This window comes from Elephas maximus, chromosome 25, assembly GCF_024166365.1.
Source record: "Elephas maximus indicus isolate mEleMax1 chromosome 25, mEleMax1 primary haplotype, whole genome shotgun sequence".
NCBI lineage: Eukaryota > Metazoa > Chordata > Mammalia > Proboscidea > Elephantidae > Elephas > Elephas maximus.
This window is the reverse complement of record NC_064843.1, coordinates 57,876,900-57,890,921: the sequence shown is the minus strand read 5'-3', so window position 1 is coordinate 57,890,921 and position 14,022 is coordinate 57,876,900. Positions and strand designations below refer to the sequence as shown.

General features: G+C 39.2%; 1 protein-coding gene across 1 annotated transcript in view; it reads right to left on the bottom strand.

Annotated features, from left to right (window-relative positions):
• The window catches only part of PCSK2 (proprotein convertase subtilisin/kexin type 2), a 326,775-nt gene that overhangs the window by 83,269 nt on the left and 229,484 nt on the right, over positions 1-14,022 (bottom strand). The gene's annotated exons all lie outside the window — the stretch shown is intronic.

Below are 14,022 nucleotides of genomic sequence, written 5' to 3'. Positions count from 1 at the left end.
GTTTTCTACACTCTCTTTCTACCCCTTTCAAGCTTCCTAATCCCATCCTATTTCAGGCCTTCAAGGCTTTAGCAAATTCGAACCTGTGTTCTCTAGGACCGTCTCTATTTTAAGCCGAGATACCCCTGTGGGTAAATAGGCTTTATCCAGAGTCTGGGGCTTCCTCGGACCGGTGGCCAGAATGTTCTAGTTCTCATGTTACGAGTAAAACAGCTTCTTGTGTTTTTTTTAATTTAATTTTTTTATTAACATTTACTGAGCTTCAAGTGAACGTTTACAAATCAAGTCAGTCTGTCACATATAAGTTTATATACATCTTACTCCTTACTCCCACTTGCTCTCCCCCTAATGAGTCAGCCCTTCCAGTCTCTCCTTTTGTGACAATTTTGCCAGCTTCCAACTCTCTCTATCCTCCCATCACCCCTCCAGACAGGAGATGCCAACACAGTCTCAAGTGTCCACCTGATATAATTAGCTCGCTCTTCATCAGCATCTCTCTCCTACCCACTGTCCAGTCCTTTCATGTCTGATGAGTTGTCTTCGGGGATGGTTCCTGTCCTGGGCCAACAGAAGGTTTGGGGACCATGCCCCTCGGGATTCCTCTAGTCACAGTCAGACCATTAGGTATGGTCTTTTTATGAGAATTTGGGGTCTGCATCCCACTGATCTCCTGCTCCCTCAGGGGTCCTCTGCTGTGCTCCCTGTCAGGGCAGTCATCGAGTGTGGCTGGGCACCAACTAGTTCTTCTGGTCTCAGGATGATGTAGGTCTCTGGTTCACGTGGCCCTTTCTGTCTCTTGGGCTCTTAGTTGTCATGTGACCTTGGTGTTCTTCATTCTCCTTTGCTCCAGGTGGGTTGAGACCAATTGATGCATCTCAGATGGCCGCTTGTTAGCATTTAAGACCCCAGACGCCACATTTCAAAGTGGGATGCAGAATGTTTTCACAACAGAATTATTTTGCCAATTGACTTAGAAGTCCCCTTAAACCATGGTCCCCAAACCCCCGCCCTTGCTCCGCTGACCTTTGAAGCATTCATTTTATCCCGGAAACTTCTTTGCTTTTGGTCCAGTCCGATTGGGCTGACCTTCCATGTATTGAGTGTTGTCCTTCCCTTCACCTAAAGCAGTTCTTATCTACTAATTGCTAATTAATCAGTAAAAAACCCTCTCGCTCCCTCCCTCCCTCCCCGCCTCGTAACCACAAAAGTATGTGTTCTTCTCAGTTTATACTATTTCTCAAGATCTTATAATAGTGGTCTTATATAATATTTGTCCTTTTGCCTCTGACTGATTTCACTCAGCGTGATGCCTTCCAGGTTCCTCCATGTTATGAAATGTTTCACAGATTCGTCACTGTTCTTTATCGATGCGTAGTATTCCATTGTGTGAATATACCACAATTTATTTACCCATTCATCCGTTGATGGACCCTTGGTTGCTTCCAGCTTTTTGCTATTGTAAACAGAGCTGCAATAAACATGGGTGTGCATATATCTGTTTGTGTGAAGGCTCTTGTTTCTCTAGGGTATATTCCGAGGAGTGGGATTTCTGGGTTGTATGGTAGTTCTATTTCTAACTGTTTAAGATAACGCCAGATAAATTTCCAAAGTGGTTGTACCATTTTACATTCCCACCGGCAGTGTATAAGAGTTCTAATCTCTCCGCAGCCTCTCCAACATTTATTATTTTGTGTTTTTTGGATTAATGCCAGCCTTGTTGGAGTGAGATGGAATCTCATCGTAGTTTTAATTTGCATTTCTCTAATGGCTAATGATCGAGAACATTTTCTCATGTGTCTGTTAGCTGCCTGAATATCTTCTTTAGTGAAGTGTGTGTTCATTTCCTTTGCCCACTTCTTGATTGGGTTGTTTGTCTTTTTGTGGTTGAGTTTTGACAGAATGATATAGATTTTAGAGATCAGGTGCTGGTTGGAGATGTCATAGCTGAAAATTCTTTCCCAGTCTGTAGGTGGTCTTTTTACTCTTTTGGTGAAGTCTTTAGATGAGCATAGGTGTTTGATTTTTAGGAGCTCCCAGTTATCTGGTTTCTCTTCGTCATTTTTGGTAATGTTTTGTATTCTGTTTATGCCTTGTATTAGGGCTCCTAGGGTTGTCCCTATTTTTTCTTCCATGATCTTTATCATTTTAGTCTTTATGTTTAGGTTTTTGATCCACTTGGAGTTAGTTTTTGTGCTTGGTGTGAGGTATGGGTCCTGTTTCATTCTTTTGCAAATGGATATCCAGTTATGCCAGCACCATTTGTTAAAAAGACTATCTTTTCCCCAATTAACTGACACTGGGCCTTTGTCAAATATCAGCTGCTCATATGTGGTTGGATTTATATCTGGGTTCTCAATTCTGCTCCACTGGTCTATGTGCCTGTTGTTGTACCAATACCAGGCTGTTTTGACTACTGTGGCTGTATAATAGGTTCTGAAATCAGGTAGCGTGAGGCCTCCCACTTTCTTCTTCTTTTTCAGTAATGCTTTGCTTATCTGAGGCTTCTTTCCCTTCCATATGAAGTTGGTGATTTGTTTCTCTATCACCTTAAAAAATGACATTGGAATTTGGATCGGAAGTGCATTGTATGTATAGATGGCTTTTGGTAGAATAGACATTTTTACTATGTTAAGTCTTCCTATCCATGAGCAAGGTATGTTTTTCCACTTAAGTAGGTCCTTTTGAATTTCTTGTAGTAGAGCTTTGTAGTTTTCTTTGTATAGGTCTTTTACATCCTTGGTAAGATTTATTCCTAAGTATTTTATCTTCTTGGGGGCTACTGTGAATGGTATTGATTTGGTTATTTCCTCTTCGATGTTCTTTTTATTGATGTAGAGGAATCCAAGTGATTTTTGTATGTTTATCTTATATCCTGAGACTCTGCCAAACTCTTCTATTAGTTTCAGTAGTTTTCTGGAGGATTCCTTAGGGTTTTCTGTGTATAAGATCATGTCATCTGCAAATAGAGATAATTTTACTTCCTCCTTGCCAATCTGGATGCCCTTTATTTCTTTGTGTAGCCTAATTGCCCTGGCTAGGACTTCTAGCACGATGTTGAATAAGAGCGGTGATAAAGGGCATCCTTGTCTGGTTCCCGTTCTCAAGGGAAATGCTTTCAGGTTCTCTCCATTTAGAATGATGTTGGCTGTTGGCTTTGCATAGATGCCCTTTATTATGTTGAGGAATTTTCCTTCAATTCCTATTTTGGTGAGAGTTTTTATCATAAAAGGGTGTTGGACTTTGTCAAATGCCTTTTCTGCATCAATTGATAAGATCATGTGGTTTTTGTCTTTTGTTTTATTTATGTGGTGGATTACATTAATGGTTTTTCTGATATTAAACCAGCCTTGCATACCTGGTATAAGTTCCACCTGATCGTGGTGAATTATTTTTTTGATATGTTGTTGAATTCTATTGGTAGAATTTTGTTGAGAATTTTTGCATCTATGTTCATGAGGGATATAGGTCTGTAATTTTCTTTTTTTGTAATGTCTTTACCTGGTTTTGGTATCAGGGAGATGGTGGCTTCATAGAAGGAGTTGGGTAGTATTCCGTCATTTTCTATGCTTTGAAATACCTTCAGTAGTAGTGGTGTTAACTCTTCTCTGAAAGTTTGGTAGAACTCTGCAGTGAAGCCGTCCGGGCCAGGGCTTTTTTTTGATTACCGTTTCAATCTCTTGTTTTGTTATGGGTCTATTTAGTTGTTCTACTTCTGAATGTGTTAGTACAGGTAGGTAATGTTTTTCCAGGAATTCATCCATTTCTTCTAGGTATGCAAATTTGTTAGAGTACAATTTTTCGTAATAATCTGATATGATTCTTTTAATTTCAGTTGGGTCTGTTGTGATGTGGCCCTTCTCGTTTCTTATTTGGGTTATTTGTTTCCTTTCCTGTATTTCTTTAGTCAGTCTAGCCAATGGTTTATCAATTTTGTTAATTTTTTCAAAGAACCAGCTTTTGGCTTTGTTAATTCTTTCAATTGTTTTTCTGTTCTCTAATTCATTTAGTTCAGCTCTAATTTTTATTATTTGTTTTCTTCTGGTGCCTGATGGATTCTTTTGTTGCTCACTTTCTATTTGTTCAAGTTGTAGGGACAGTTCTCTGATTTTGGTTCTTTCTTCTTTTTGTATGTGTGCATTTATTGATATAAATTGGCCTCTGAGCACTGCTTTTGCTGTGTCCCATAGGTTTTGATAGGAAGTATTTTCATTCTCGTTGCATTCTATGAATTTCCTTATTCCCTCCTTGATGTCTTCTATAACCCAGTCTTTTTTCAGGAGGGTATTGTTCATTTTCCAAGTATTTGATTTCTTTTCCCTAGTTTTTCTGTTACTGATTTCTAGTTTTATTGCCTTGTGGTCTGAGAAGATGCTTTGTAATATTTCGATGTTTTGGATTCTGCAAAGGTTTGTTTTATGACCTAATATGTGGTCTATTCTAGAGAATGTTCCATGTGCGCTAGAAAAAAAAGTATACTTTGCAGCAGTTGGGTGGAGAGTTCTGTATAAGTCAATGAGGTCAAGTTGGTTGATTGTTGTAAGTAGGTCTTCCGTGTCTCTATTGAGCTTCTTCCTGGATGTCCTGTCCTTCTCCGAAAGTGGTGTGTTGAAGTCTCCTACTATAATTGTGGAGGTGTCTATCTCACTTTTCAGTTCTGTTAAAATTTGATTTATGTATCTTGCAGCCCTGTCATTGGGTGCATAAATATTTAATATGGTTATGTCTTCCTGATCGATTGTCCCTTTTATCATTATGTAGTGTCCTTCTTTATCCTTTGTGGTGGATTTAAGTCTAAAGTCTATTTTGTCAGAAATTAATATTGCTACTCCTCTTCTTTTTTGCTTGTTGTTTGCTTGATATATTTTTTTCCATCCTTTGAGTTTTAGTTTGTTTGTGTCTCTAAGTCTAAGGTGTGTCTCTTGTAGGCAGCATATAGACGGATCGTGTTTCTTTATCCAGTCCGAGACTCTCTGTCTCTTTATTGGTGCATTTAGTCCATTTACATTCAGCGTAATTATAGATAAATAAGTGTTTAGTGTTGTCATTTTGATGCCTTTTTATGTGTGTTGTTGACAATTTCATTTTTCCACATACTTTTTTGTGCTGAGACGTTTTTCTTAGTAAATTGTGAGATCCTCATTTTCGTAGTGTTTGACTTTATGTTTGTTGAGTTGTTACATTTTTCTTGGCTTTTATCTTGAGTTATGGAGTTGTTATACCTCTTTGTGGTTACCTTAATATTTACCCCTATTTTTCTAAGTAAAAACCTAACTTGTAATGTTCTATATCGCCTTGTATCACTCTCCATATGGCAGTTCTATGCCACCTGTATTTAGTCCCTGTTTTTGATTATTGTGATCTTTTACATTTTGACTTCAGTGATTCCCTGTTATCAGCATTTTTTTTTTCATTAATCTTAATTTGTTTTTGTGATTTCCCTATTTGAGTTGATATCAGGATGTTCTGTTTTGTGACCTCGTGTTGTGCTGGTATCTGATATTATTGGTTTTCTGACCAAACTATAGCCTTTAGTATTTCTTGTAGCTTTGGTTTGGTTTTTGCAAATTCTCTAAACTTGTGTTTATCTGTAAATATCTTAATTTCGCCTTCATATTTCAGAGAGAGTTTTGCTGGATATATGATCCTTGGCTGGCAGTTTTTCTCCTTCAGTGCTCTGTATATGTCGTCCCATTCCCTTCTTGCCTGCATGGTTTCTGCTGAGTAGTCTGAACTTATTGATTCTCCCTTGAAGGTGACCTTTCTTTTCTCCCTGGCTGTTTTTTAAATTTTCTCTTTATCTTTGGTTTTGGCAAGTTTGATGATAATATGTCTTGGCGTTTTTCTTTTTGGATCAATCTTAAATGGGGTTCGATGAGCATCTTGGATAGATATCCTTTCGTCTTTCATGATGTCAGGGAAGTTTTCTGTCAGCAGATCTTCAACTATTTTCTCTGTGTTTTCTGTCCCCCCTCCCTGTTCTGGGACTCCAATCACCCGCAGGTTATCCTTCTTGATAGAGTCCCACATGATTCTTAGGGTTTCTTCATTTTTTTAAATTCTTTTATCTGATTTTTTTTCAGCTATGTTGGGGTTAATTCCCTGGTCCTCCAGATGTCCCAGTCTGCATTCTAATTGCTCGAGTCTGCTCCTCTGACTTCCTATTGCGTTGTCTAATTCTGTAATTTTATTGTTGATCTTTTGGATTTCTACATGCTGTCTCTCTATGGTTTCTTGCAACTTATTAATTTTTCTACTATGTTCTTGAATAATCTTTTTGAGTTCTTCAACTGTTTTATCAGTGTGTTCCTTGGCTTTTTCTGCAGTTTGCCTTATTTCATTTGTGATGTCTTGAAGCATTCTGTAAATTAGTTTTTTATATTCTGTATCTGATAATTCCAGGATTGTATCTTCATTTGGGAAAGATTTTGATTCTTTTGTTTGGGGGGTTGTAGAAGCTGTCATGGTCTGCTTCTTTATGTGGTTTAATATCGACTGCTGTCTCCGAGCCATCACTGGGAAACTTGTTTTTCCAGAAATTCTGCTAAAAAAAAAATGCAGTCAGATCCCTATCAGAACTGCCTTTGGATTATAACCGCCACCTTGTTCCCTGTAAGGATGAAAGTCCGAGATTTGGATCATATATGCTTGGCTGTAGCTGGTTCTGTGTTTTTAGTCCAATTAGGGATGCATTTTTGGTCCCTGGGTTTTCTGTGGTTCCTTTTCTCAGGCCGGAAGAGTGGGTTAGGAAAAGACCAAAAGAAAAAAAAAAAAGGTGGGGGGGAAGTAAAGCCACCTCGGAGCCGGAGCTGTTCTCCCTCTGGCTCAGGAAATTCCAATGTTAATGAAGCCGACTGGGGAGGGTGGGGGAGGGATCAGAGAGATAGGTGGGTAGCACCTCAGAGTATAGCCAGAGTTGCTTGTCTTGCTTGGAATGACTATTATATCTGAGATTCCCGCAGGGCGTGTCGCCTATGTGTGTTGGCTGTGTCGAGATTGCCCTCGGGGGTCTGGCCCGCTGAAGCCACGGTCAGATCCTCCTCTGCCAGTCCAAATCCTAGCGTCAAGGATCCCCTGCTGAGACGCTTTACTCCCGGCTCCAAAATGAGTCGCTGCCTCCCGGGGATTTCTCGTCCCGCCAGCCGCATCGCCGTGCCGCCTCCATAGACCGGCTGGGCCCCCTAGCGGGATTAGTTCAGGGGAGTAGGGTTGCGCCCCGTGCTTGCGCCGTGACAGCGCCCAGTCAATACCCGGCGCCAGGGTTCCCCAGCTGGGACGCAGCACTCCCGGCTCCAAAACCAGTTACTGCCTTCCGGGGAGTTCTCCCACCAGCTATGTCGCCACGCCACCGGCGTGGACTGGCTGGGCCTCCTCCCGGATTTAGTTCAGGGGGGTAGGGCTGCGCCCCTTGTTTGCGCCATCACAAGATTTATGAGATCAGCTCCCCTGGGCCCAGATGCCCAGCGCCAAGGTTACCTGACTGGGACCCTGGCTCCAGGCTCCAAAAACAGTCGCTGCCTCCCCGTATTTGTTCGTTTTCCATCTCTAAATCTGTGTTTGTTGTTCAGGGTTCGTAGATTGTTATGTATGTGATCGATTCACTTGTTTTTCTGAGTCTTTGTTGCAAGAGGGATCCAGGGTAGTGTCTACCTAGTCCGCCATCTTGGCCCCGCCCCTTCTTGTGTTTTTTGATTTATGTAGAAGGCTCACTTCTGGCTTCCTGCATCAGACTGGTATAAGGTTTGTCTGCTTTTCCCTTATGGGCATGAAACCCCTGCCAAAGCCCCTGAGATCGTCCATAATATTGACCTCATTCTTCATTTAACAAATATCATTAAGCATCTAATATATGCCAGAGACTTTGCTAAGTATGGAAACACAACGGTGACATCCCTGCCCTAGTGCAACTTACAGCCTAGTCAGGGAGATGGACAGCAATCAAATGATCAAGCCTACTGGGCTAAGTATCTCCTCTTAAACCCTGCAGCATACCGTTAGAAGTTTAAAATTCTTTACAATCCAACATCTCCATTTTTTTCCCACTGGGAGTCTTTCCCTACAGAAGTCATTTAAGTATTCACTCATATTTTCTTTAAGTGATTCCACATTGCAAACTTGTATGCTTAAATCTTTAGTTGGTCTGCCTTCTATTTTGATCTATGATGGGAGATGATCCATGGCCATTTGGTGAGCAATTCCTTCCTTCCTCACTGCCTTCTCCACTTGCCTGGGGATGCAGATTTTGTTAAGCTCCTCTCTCCTCATCTCGCTGTCCTCGTCCTTGTCTTTGGGGTTCACAGTAAAGACTCAGACTGGTTTCCTGGTCTGCAGTATACACTAGGCTAGGAAGCACTGAGTGGGGTGCATATTCCAGCTCTGTCATTTCCTTGATTCCATGGATCCTGAGAAATTTGGGGAAACTGTGCTCCTTTATGAGGTAAAACACTTTAGTTTGTGACACACTTTAGTTTGTAAACCTGGCATATTATTGCCATAATGTTTTAATAGCAAATTGAGTAACTCCATTAATTTTTGTTTGGATGTATTAGATGAAAATGGGCTGCTAGTCACCAATAGATACAATGATCAGAATTACAATACTAATTTATTTAAATATACACTTTGTTTGGGAGAGGAGTCACTCGAAATTTGGTCCAGTCACTTTGCCTTGGGTCTGGAACACATCTGCCTTTTATTCCAGAACCTCGGTATTCATCCAGCAACTGGGTTTTAGGGTAGACTGCCTCCTGACTGCACTGGCTGTAATTATTGGCAAGTCCCCTGTTCTATTCCTCCTGCCTCACTTCGATTTCAGACTACTTTCATTAACTAAAAAAAAAATTAGTATCTTAATAATATTTTTTATTGTAGAGCTGTACATACACTGAAACATACTGTATCAATCAATTTCTACATGTACGTGTCAGTGACATTGATTACATTCTTCTAGTTGTACAACCATTCTCGCTCTCTTTTTCCAAATTATCCCATCACCATTAATATACAGTCAATGCAGCGTAAACAAAAACTCCTGCCCCTGGTAACCACTAATTACTTACGGTTTCTATATAATGACTTATTTCATATACGTGATATCATACAGCATTTGTTCTTTTGTTTCTTACATTTCACTCAGCATAATGTTCTCTAAGTTCATCCATGTTGTGGCATGCCTCAGGACTTCATTCATCTTTATGGCTAAGTAATATTCCATTGTGTATATATACCATATTTTGTTTATCCATTCATCAGTTGATGGACATTTCGGTTACTTCTACTTTTTGGCTGTTGTGACTAGTAGAATTGCTGGATCGTATGGTAGTTCTGGAAACCCTGGTGGCGTACTGGTTAAGTGCTATGGCTGCTAACCAAAGGGCAGTTCAAATCCACCAGGTGCTCCTTGGAAACTCTATGGGGCAGTTCTACTCTGTCCTACAGGGTCACTATGAGTCAGAATCGACTCAACAGCACGGGGTTTGGATTTGGTTTTTATGGTAGTTCTAAGTTCAACTTTTTGAGGAACTGCCAAACTGTTTTCATAAATGGCTATACCAATTTACAATCCCACCAGCAACGAGTGAGACTTCCTGTTTCTCCACAACCTCGTCAACACCTAGTATTTTCCATCTTTTGAATCATTGCCATTTTAGTATGGGTGAGACAGTATCACGTTGTGGTTTTGGTTTGCATCTCCCTAATGGCTAATGCTTTTGAGTATCTTTTAATGTGCTTATTTGTCATTTAAATATCTTCCTTGGTGAGATGTTTGTTCAAGTCCTTTGCCCATTTTTTGATTAGGTTGTTTGTCTTTTTGTTGTTACTTTGTAGAATTATTTTACAAATTTTGGATATTAGATATTTATCGGATATATGGTTCCCCCCCAAATTCTCCCACTCTGTAAGCTCTTTTCACTTTTTTGATAAAATCTTTTTTTTTAAGCCCACAGATGCCAACTTTTTTATTTGTGTATTTGATTATTTTTTTTCTTATTCAAAAATTTATACACATATTGTTTTGTGACATTCGTTGCAATCCCTGCAATATGTCAGCACTCTCCCGCTTTCCAACCTGGGTTCCACATGTCCATTCACCCAGTTTTCCTGTCCCTTCTTGCCTTCTCATCATTGTTTTTGGGCAGGTGTTGCCCATTTGGTCACATGTACTTGATTGAACTGAGAAGCATGTTCCTCATGCGTGTTATTGTTTGTTTTATAGGCCCATCTAATGTTTGGCTGAAAGGTTCAGTTCTGAGTTAGCAGGGTGTCTGGCGACCATAGTCTCAGGGGTTCTTCCAGTCTCTGTCGGACCAGTAAGTCTGGTCTTTTTTGTGTGTGTGTGTGAATTTGAATTTTGTTCTACATTTTTCTCCTGCTTTGTCTAAAACCCTCTATTGTGATCCCTATCAAAGTGGTTGGTGGTGGTAGCCGGGCACCATTTAGTTCATCTAGGCCCCGGATGATGGAGGTTGTGGTTCATGAGGTCCATTAGTCCTTTGGACTAATATTTTCCTCATGTCTTTAGTTTTCATTTGCTTTGGACAGATGAGACCAATAGATGTATCTTTGATGGCTGCTCCCAAACCTTTAAGACTCCAGACGTTACTCACCAAAGTAGGATGTAGAACATTTTCTTTGTAAACTATGTTATGCCAGTTGACCTAAATGTCTCCTGAGACCGTGGTCCCCAGCCCTCAGCCCCAGCAACTCGATCGCTCGAGGTGTTTGGATGTGTCTAGGAAGCTTCTATGACTTTGCCTTTTTCAAGTTGTGCTGACGTCCCCTATATTGTGTGTTGTTTACCTTCACCAAAATTGACACTTGTCTACCATCTAGTTAGTGTTCCCCCCTCCCTGCTTCTCCTCTCTCTCTCATAACCATCAAAGATTTTTTTTTCTGGGTGTAAATCTTTTCTTGAGTTTTTATAGTAGTGGTCTCAAACAATATTTTCCCTTTTGTGATTTATTTATTTCACTCAGCATGGTGCCCTCCATATCATCCATGTTGTGAGATGTTTTGTGGATTCATCATTGTTCTTCATCTTTTTGTAGTATTCCATTGTGTGTATGTGCCATAGTTTGTTTATCCGTTCATCTGTTTATGGGCACTTAAGTTTTTACCATCTTTTTGCTAATGTGAACAATGCGCAATGAACATGGACATGCATATGTCTATTCATGTGATGCTCTTATGTCCCTAGGATATATTGCTAGGTGTGGGATTGCTGGATCATATAGTATTTCTATTTCTAGCCTTTTAAGGAAGGGCCATATTGTTTTCTATAGTGCTTGTACCATTTTACATTTCCATCAGCAATGCATAAGAGTTTCAATCTTCCAGCAACCTCTCCAACATTTGTTGTTTTCTGTTTTTCTGGTTAGTGCTAGTATTGTTGGGATGTGATGATATCTCACTGCAGTTTTGATTTGTATTTCTCTAGGTTTTTTAATGGCTAAGGTTTGGGAGCATTTCTTCATGTGTCTGTTAGTCATCTGAATGTTTTCTTTGGTGAAGTGTCTATTCATATCTTTTGCCCATTTTTTAATTGGGTTATTTGTCTTTTTGTTGTCGAGGTGTTGAAGTATTCTATAGATTTTAAAGATTAGACCATTGTTGGTTGTGTCATAGCCAAAAATTTTTTTCCAGTCTGTAGGTTCTCTTTTTACTCTTTTGATGAAGTCTTTTGATGAGCATAAGTGTTTAATTTTTAGGAGCTCCTAGTTATCTAGTTTAGCTTCCGATGTTTGTGCATTGTAGCTTCCGATGTTTGTGCATTGTTAGTTATGGTTTGTATTCTATTTGTGACATGTATTAGGGCCCCTAGCATTGTCTGTAATTTTTCTTCCGTGATCTTCACCATTTTAGATTTTACATTTAGGTCTTTGATCCATTTTGAGTTAGATTTTGTGTATGGTGTGAGTCATGGGTCCTGTTTCTTTCTTTCTTTTTTTTTGCAGATGGACATCCAGTTTTGCAAACCCAATTTATTAAAGATGGTCTTTTCCCCATTTAGTGGACTTTGGTCCTTTGTCAAAGATCCGCTGACCATAGGTGGATGGATTCACATCTGCGTTCTCAGTTCTGTTCCCTTGGCCTGTGTGTCTGTTGTTGTACTAGTACCAGGCTGTTTTGATTACCGTGGCTGTATAGTAGGTTCTGAGATCAGGTGGTGTGAGGCCTCCTACTTTGTTCTTTTTCTTCAATAATGCTTTGCCTATCGGGGTCTCTTTCTGTTCCGTATAAAGTTGGTGATTAGTTTCTCCATCTGATTAAAGAATGCTGTTGATATTTGGGTTGGGATTGCATTATGTCTGTAGATCACTTTGGGTAGAATTGACATTTTCACAACGTTGAGTATTCCTATCCATGAGCATGGTATGTTTTTCTATTTATATAGGTCTCTTTTGGTTTCCTGCAGTAGTGTTTTGTAGTTTTCTTTGCATAGGTGTTTTACATCCCTGGTTAGATTTATTCCTAAGTAGTTTATCTTTTTGTGGGCTATTACAAATGGTATTGTTTTCCTGATTTCCTTTTCATAGTTCTTTTTATTGGTGTATAGGAATCCAACTGATTTTTTTGTGTTTAGCTTGTATCCTGCTTCTCTGCTGAATCATTCTATTAGTTTCAGTAATTTTCTTGTGGAATCTTTGTGGTTCTCTACTTAAAGTATCTTATCATCCATGAATAGGGATGGTTTTACTTCTTTCCACTTTGGATGCCCTTTATTTCTTTTTCTTGCCTTATTGCTGTAGCTGGGACTTCCATCACAATGTTAAATAGGAGTGGTGATAAAGGGCATCCTTGTCTTTTTCTTCTTCTCAGGGTGGATGCTTTCAGCCTCTCTCCCTTGAGAATGATGTTGGCTGTTGATTTTGTATAAATGCCCTTAATTATATTGAGGAATTTCCCTTCTATTTATATTTTGCTGAGAGTTTTTATCAGGAATGGGTATTGGACTTTATCAAATGCCTTTTCTGTGTCGATTGAGATAATCATGTGATTCTTTTGTTCTATTTATGTGGTAGATTATCTTGATTGATTTTCAAATGTTGGGCCATTCTTGCATACCTGGTATGAACCTCACTTGTTTATGGTGTACTATTTTTTTGATATGATGCTGAACTCTATTGGCTAGAATTGTGTTGAGAATCTTTACATCTATATTCACAGAAAATTTTGGTCTGTAACTTTCTTTTTTTGTGGTATTTTTGCATGGCTTTGGTATCAGGGTTATGATGGCTTCATAGAATGAATTTGGAAGTATTCCTTACTTTTCCATGCTCTGAAATAGTTTGAATAGTACTTGTGTGAGCTCTCTGAATGTTTGGTAGAATTCTCCAATGAAACCATCTGAGCCAGGGCTTTGGGTTTTTTTGCGGGGGGGGTAGGGGATTTTTTTTTTTTTTTTTTTTTTATTACCTCTTCAATCTCTTCTCTTGTTATGGATCTGTTCAGATTTTCTATCTCAGCTTGTGTTCGTTTAGGTAGGTAGTGTGTTTATAGAAATTTGTCTGCTTTCTCTAGGCTCTCAAATTTGTTAAAGTACAATTTTTCATAATACTCTGTTATGATCCTTTTTATCTCAGTTGAGTTTGTTTCATGGCCCCTATCTCGTTTCTTATTTGGGTTATTTTCTTCCTCTCCTGTTTTTCTTTTGTCAGTTTGGCCAATGGTTTGTCGATTTTGTTAATCTTTTCAAATAACCAGCTTATGGTCTTGTTGGTTCTATTTTTTTTTCTGTTCTCTATTTCATTTATTTCTGCTCTAATCTTTATTATGTTCTTTTTTTTTTTGGTGTCTGTGGGCTTCTTTTTCTGTTCTCTTTTGGCTCAAGTTGTAGGGCTAACGTTTTGCTTTTTGCCTGTTCTTCTTTTTTGATGTGGGTGTTTATTGCTATAAATTGACCTCTTAGCATTGTTTTTGCTTTCTCCCAAAGGTTTTGGTATGATGTGTTTTCATTCTCATTTGATCTAGGAATTTTTTTGATGCTCTCTTTGATTTTCTGTATTACCCAGTTGTTTTTAAGTA